Source organism: Triticum dicoccoides, chromosome 1A (assembly GCF_002162155.2).
Source record: "Triticum dicoccoides isolate Atlit2015 ecotype Zavitan chromosome 1A, WEW_v2.0, whole genome shotgun sequence".
NCBI lineage: Eukaryota > Viridiplantae > Streptophyta > Magnoliopsida > Poales > Poaceae > Triticum > Triticum dicoccoides.
In genome coordinates, this window is record NC_041380.1 from 68,699,918 (window position 1) to 68,706,813 (window position 6,896).

Here is a 6,896-nt window from a genome sequence, read left to right on the forward strand (position 1 = left end):
AAATGATACTTGACATTCGGAAAAGCTATAGCAAACGAACTACACGATCTTTGAGCTATGCTTAGGATTGGGTCTTGTCCATCACATCATTCTCCTAATGATGTGATCCCGTTATCAATGACATCCAATGTCCATAGTCAGGAAACCATGACTATCTTTTGATCAACGAGCTAGTCAATTAGAGGCTCACTAGGGACGTGTTGTGGTCTATGTATTCACACATGTATTACGATTTTCGAATAACACAATTATAGCATGAACAATAGACAATTATCAAGAACAAAGAAATATAATAATAACCATTTTATTATTGCCTCTAGGGCATATTTCCAAGAGTCTCCCACTTGCAATAGAGTCAATAGTCTAGTTACATTGTGATGAATCGAACACCCATGCAGTTCTGGTGTTGATCATGTTGTGCTCTAGGGAGAGGTTTAGTCAACGGATCTGCCACATTCAGGTCCGTATGTACTTTACAAATATCTATGACTCCATTTTGAACACTTTCACGAATGGAGTTGAAGCGACGCTTGATTGCCTGGTCTTCCTGTGAAACCTGGGCTCCTTGGCAAGGGAAATAGCTCCAGTGTTGTCACATAAGAAAGTCATCGGGCCCGACGCATTGGGTATGACTCTTAGGTCGGTAATGAACTCCTTCACCCAGAGTGCTTCTTGTGCTGCCTCCGAGGCTGCCATGTACTCCGCTTCACATGTAGATCCCGCCACAACGCTTTGCTTGCAACTGCACCAGCTTACTGCCCCACCATTCAAAATATACACGTATCCGGTTTGTGACTTAGAGTCATCCAGATCTGTGTCGAAGCTAGCATCAACGTAACCCTTTACGATGAGCTCTTCGTCACCTCCATAAACGAGAAACATATCCTTAGTCCTCTTCAGGTACTTCAGGATATTCTTGACCGCTGTCCAGTGTTCCATGTCGGGATTACATTGGTACCTTCCTACCAAACTTACGACAAGGTTTACATCAGGTCTGGTACACAGCATAGCATAAATGATAGACCCTATGGCCGAGGCATAGGGGACGACACTCATCTTTTCTCTTTCTTCTGCCGTGGTCGGGCATTGAGCCGTGCTCAATCTCGTACCTTGCAATACAGGCAAGAACCCCTTCTTTGACTGATCCATATTGAACTTCTTCAATATCTTGTCACGGTACGTACTCTGTGAAAGACCAATGAAGGCGTCTCGATCTATCTCTATAGATCTTGATGCCTAATATGTAAGCATCTTCTCCAAGATCCTTCATTGAAAAACACTTGTTCAAGTAGGCCTTTATGCTTTCCAAGAATTCTATATCATTTCCCATCAACAGTATGTCATCCACATACAATATGAGAAATGCTACAGAGCTCCCACTCAATTTCTTGTAAATGCAGGCTTCTCCATAAGTCTGCGTAAACCCAAACGCTTTGATCATCTCATCAAAACAAATGTTCCAACTCCGAGATGCTTGCACCAGCCCATAAATTGAGCATTGGAGCTTGCACACCTTGTCAGCATTCTTAGGATCGACAAAACCTTCCGGCTACATCATATCCAATTCTTCCTTAAGGAAACCATTAAGGAATGCCGTTTTGACGTCCATTTGCCATATCTCATAATCATAGAATGCGGCAATTGCTAACATGATTCGGACGGACTTCAGCTTCGCTACGGGTGAGAAAGCCTCGTCGTAGTCAACCCCTTGAACTTGTCGATAACCCTTAGCGACAAGCCAAGCTTTATAGATGGTTACATTACCATCTGCGTCTGTCTTCTTCTTAAAGATCCATTTATTTTCTATGGCTCGCCGATCATCGGGCAAGTCAGTCAAAGTCCATACTTCATTTTCATACATGGATCCTATCTCGGATTTCATGGCTTCCAGCCATTTGTCGGAATCTGGGCCCGCCATCGCTTCTTCACAGTTCGAAGGTTCACCGTTGTCTAACAACATGACTTCCAAGACAGGGTTGCCGTACCACTCTGGTGCGGAACAATTCCTTGTGGACCTACGAAGTTCAGTAGCAACTTGATCTGAAGTTTCATGATCATCATCATTAACTTCCTCCCTAGTCGGTGCAGGCACCTCAAGAACATTTTCTTGAGCTGTGCCACTTACCGGTTCAAGGGGTAATACTTCATCGAGTTCTACTTTCTTCCCACTTATTTCTTTCGAGAGAAACTCTTTCTCTAGAAAGGATCCATTCTTGGCAACAAAGATCTTGCCTTCAGATTTGAGGTAGAAGGTATACCCAATAGTTTCTTTAGGGTATCCTATGAAGACGCATTTTTCCGACTTGGGTTCGAGCTTTTCAGGTTGAAGTTTCTTGACATAAGCATCGCATCCCCAAACTTTTAGAAACGACAGCTTAGGTTTCTTCCCAAAACCATAATTCATACGGTGTCGTCAAAACGGATTTTGACGGAGCCCTATTTAAAGTGAATGCGGCAGTCTCTAAAGCATAGCCCCAAAATGACAGCGGTAAATCGGTAAGAGACATCATAGATCGCACCATATCCAATAGAGTGCGATTACGACGTTTGGACACACCATTACGCCGAGGTGTTCCAGGCGGCATGAGTTGTGAAACTATTCCACATTTCCTTAAGTGTGTGCCAAATTCGTGACTCAAGTATTCTCCCCCACGATCTGATTGCAAGAACTTGATTTTTCTGTCACGTTGATTTTCAAGCTCACTCTGAAATTCCTTGAACTTTTCAAAGGTCTCAGACTTGTGTTTCATTAAGTAGACATACCCATATCTACTCAAGTCATCAGTGAGGGTGAGAACATAACGATAGCCACCGCAAGCCTCAACGCTCATTGGACCGCACACATCAGTATGTATGATTTCCAATAAGTTGGTTGCTCGCTCCATTGTTCCTGAGAACGGAGTCTTGGTCATTTTACCCATGAGGCATGGTTCGCACGTGTCAAATGATTCGTAATCAAGAGACTCCAAAAGTCCATCAGCATGGAGCTTTTTCACGCATTTGACACCTATGTGACCAAGGCGGCAGTGCCACAAGTATGTGGGACTATCATTATCAACCTTACATCTTTTGGTATTCACACTATGAATATGTGTAACATTACGCTCGAGATTCATTAAGAATAAACCATTCACCAGCGGAGCATGACCATAAACATATCTCTCATATAAATAGAACAACCATTATTCTCGGATTTAGATGAGTAGCCATCTCGAATTAAACGAGATCCTGATACAATGTTCATGCTCAAAGCTGGCACTAAATAACAATTATTGAGGTTTAAAACTAATCCCGTAGGTAAATGTAGAGGCAGCGTGCCGACGACGATCACATCGACCTTGGAACCATTCCCGACGCGCATCGTCACCTCATCCTTCGCCAGTCTCCGCTTATTCCGTAGCTCCTACTTTGAGTTACAAATGTGAGCAACCGCACCGGTATCAAATACCCAGGAGCTACTACGAGTACTGGTAAGGTACACATCAATTACATGTATATCACGTATACCTTTAGTGTTGCCGGCCTTCTTGTCCGCTAAGTACTTGGGGCAGTTCCGCTTCCAGTGACCACTTCCCTTGCAATAAAAACACTCAGTCTCAGGCTTGGGTCCATTCTTTAACTTCTTGCCGGCAGCTTGCTTACCGGGCGCGGCAACTCCCGTGCCGTCCTTCTTGAAGTTCTTTTTACCCTTGCCTTTCTTGAACTTAGTGGTTTTATTCACCATCAACACTTGATGTTCCTTTTTGATTTCCACCTCCGCTGATTTCAGCATTGAATATACCTCAGGAATGGTCTTTTCCATCCCCTGCATATTGAAGTTCATCACAAAGCTCTTGTAGCTCGGTGGAAGCGACTGAAGGATTCTGTCAATGACCGCGTCATCCGGGAGATTAACTCCTAGCTGAGTCAAGCGGTTATGCAACCCAGACATTTTTGAGTATGTGCTCACTGACAGAACTGTTTTCCTCCATCTTACAACTGAAGAACTTGTCGGAGACTTCATATCTCTCGACTCGGGCATGAGCTTGGAAAACCATTTTCAGCTCTTCGAACATCTCATATGCTCCGTGTCTCTCAAAACGCTTTTGGAGCCCCGGTTCTAAGCTGTAAAGCATGCCGCACTCAACAAGGGAGTAATCATCAGCACATGACTGCCAAGCGTTCATAACGTCTTGGTTCTCTGGGATGGGTGCGTCACCTAGCGGTGCTTCTAGGACATAATCTTTCTTGGCAGCTATGAGGATGATCTTCAGGTTCCGGACCCAGTCCGTATAGTTGCTGCCATCGTCTTTCAGCTTGGTTTTCTCTAGGAGCGCGTTGAAGTTGAGGGCAACATTAGCGTGGGCCATTTAATCTACAAGACATAGTGTAAAGATTTTAGACTAAGTTCATGATAATTAAGTTCATCTAATCAAATTATTCAATGAACTCCCACTCAGATAGACATCCCTCTAGTCATCTAAGTGAAACATGATCCGAGTCAACTAGGCCGTGTCCGATCATCACGTGAGACGGACTAGTCAACATCGGTGAACATCTTCATGTTGATCGTATCTTCTATACGACTCATGCTCGACCTTTCGGTCTTCCGTGTTCCGAGGCCATGTCTGTACATGCTAGGCTCGTCAAGTCAACCTAAGTGTATTGCGTGTGTAAATCTGGCTTACACCCGTTGTATTTGAACGTTAGAATCTATCACACCCGATCATCACGTGGTGCTTCGAAACAACGAACCTTCGCAACGGTGCATAGTTAGGGGGAACACTTTCTTGAAATTATTACGAGGGATCATCTTATTTAAGCTACCGTCGTTCTAAGCAAATAAGATGCAAAACATGATAAACATCATATGCAATCAAATTGTGACATGATATGGCCAATATCATTTGCTCCTTTTGATCTCCATCTTCGGGCTTCATGATCATCGTTGTCACCGGCATGACACCATGATGTCCATCATCATGATCTCCATCATCGTGTCTTCTTGAAGTTGTCTCATCATCTATTACTTCTACTACTATGGCTAACGCTTTAGCAATAAAGTAAAGTAATTACATGACGTTTATGTTGACACGCAGGTCATAAATAAATTAAGACAACTCCTATGGCTCCTGCCGGTTGTCATACTCATCGACATGCAAGTCGTGATTCCTATTACAAGAACATGATCAATCTCATACATCACATATATCATTCATCACATCCTTTTGGCCATATCACATCACACGGCACATGCTGCAAAAACAAGTTAGACGTCCTCTAATTGTTGTTGCAAGTTTTTACGTGGCTGCTATAGGTTTCTAGCAAGAATGTTTCTTACCTACGCCAAAACCACAACGTGATATGCCAATTTCTATTTACCCTTCATAAGGACCCATTTCATCGAATCCGATCTGACTAAAGTGGGAGAGACAGACACCCGCCAGCCACCTTATGCAACTAGTGCATGTTAATCGGTGGAACCAGTCTCACATAAGCGTACGTGTAAGGTCGGTACGGGCCGCTTCATCCCATGATGCCGCCGAATCAAGATAAGACTAGTAACGGCAAGCAAATTGACAATATCCACGCCCACAACTGCTTTGTGTTCTACTCGTGCATAGAAACTACGCATAGACCTAGCTCATGAAGCCACTGTTGGGGAACGTAGCAGAATTTTAAAATTTTCTACGCATCACCAAGATCAATCTATGGAGTCATCTAGCAACGAGGGAGAGGGGAGTGCATCTACATACCCTTGTAGATCGCGCACGGAAGCGTTCAAGAGAACGGGGTTGATGGAGTCGTACTCGTCGTGATCCAAATCACCAATAACCTAGCGCCGAACGGACGGCACCTCCGCGTTCAACACACGTACGGTTGGGAAGACGTCTCCTCCAACTTGATCCAGCAAGGGGGAAGAAGAGGTTGATGAAGATCCAGCAGCACGACGGCGTGGTGGTGGAAGCAACGGTGATCTCAGCAGGGCTTCGCCAAGCTCACAGAGAGGGAGGAGTGTCACGGGAGGGAGACGGATGCGCCAGGGGCTAGGGTGCGGCTGCCCTCCCCTCCCACTATATATAGGACCCCTAGGGGAGCGCCGGCCCTAGGAGATTGAATCTCCAAGGGGGGCGCTGGCCAAGGGGGGTGGAGTGCCCCCCAAGCCAAGTGGGGCGCCCCCACCCCTAGGGTTTCCAACCCTAGGCGCAGGGGCAGGCCCAAGGGGGGCGCACCAGCCCACTAGGGGCTGGTTCCCCTCCCACTTCAGCCCATGGGGCCCTCCGGGATAGGTGGCCCCACCGGTGGACCCCCGGGACCCTTCCGGTGGTCCCGGTACAATACCGATTACCCCCGAAACTTTCCCGATGGCCGAAACATGACTTCCTATATATAAATCTTCACATACGGACCATTCCAGAACTCCTCATGACGTCCAGGATCTCATCCGGGACTCCGAACAACTTTCGGGTTACCACATACTAATATCTCGACAACCCTAGCGTCACCGAACCTTAAGTGTGTAGACCCTACGGGTTCGGGAGACATGCAGACATGACCGAGACGACTCTCCGGTCAATAACCAACAGCGGGATCTAGATACCCATGTTGGCTCCCACATGCTCCTCGATGATCTCATCGGATGAACCACGATGTCGAGGATTCGATCAATCCCGTATACAATTCCCTTTGTCAATCGGTACATTACTTGCCCGAGACTCGATCGTCGGTATCCCAATACCTCGTTCAATCTCGTTACCGGCAAGTCACTTTACTCGTACCGTAATGCATGATCCCGTGATCAACCACTTGGTCACATTGAGCTCATTATGATGATGCATTACCGAGTGGGCCCAGAGATACCTCTCCGTCATACAGAGTGACAAATCCCAGTCTCGATTCGTGCCAACCCAACAGAC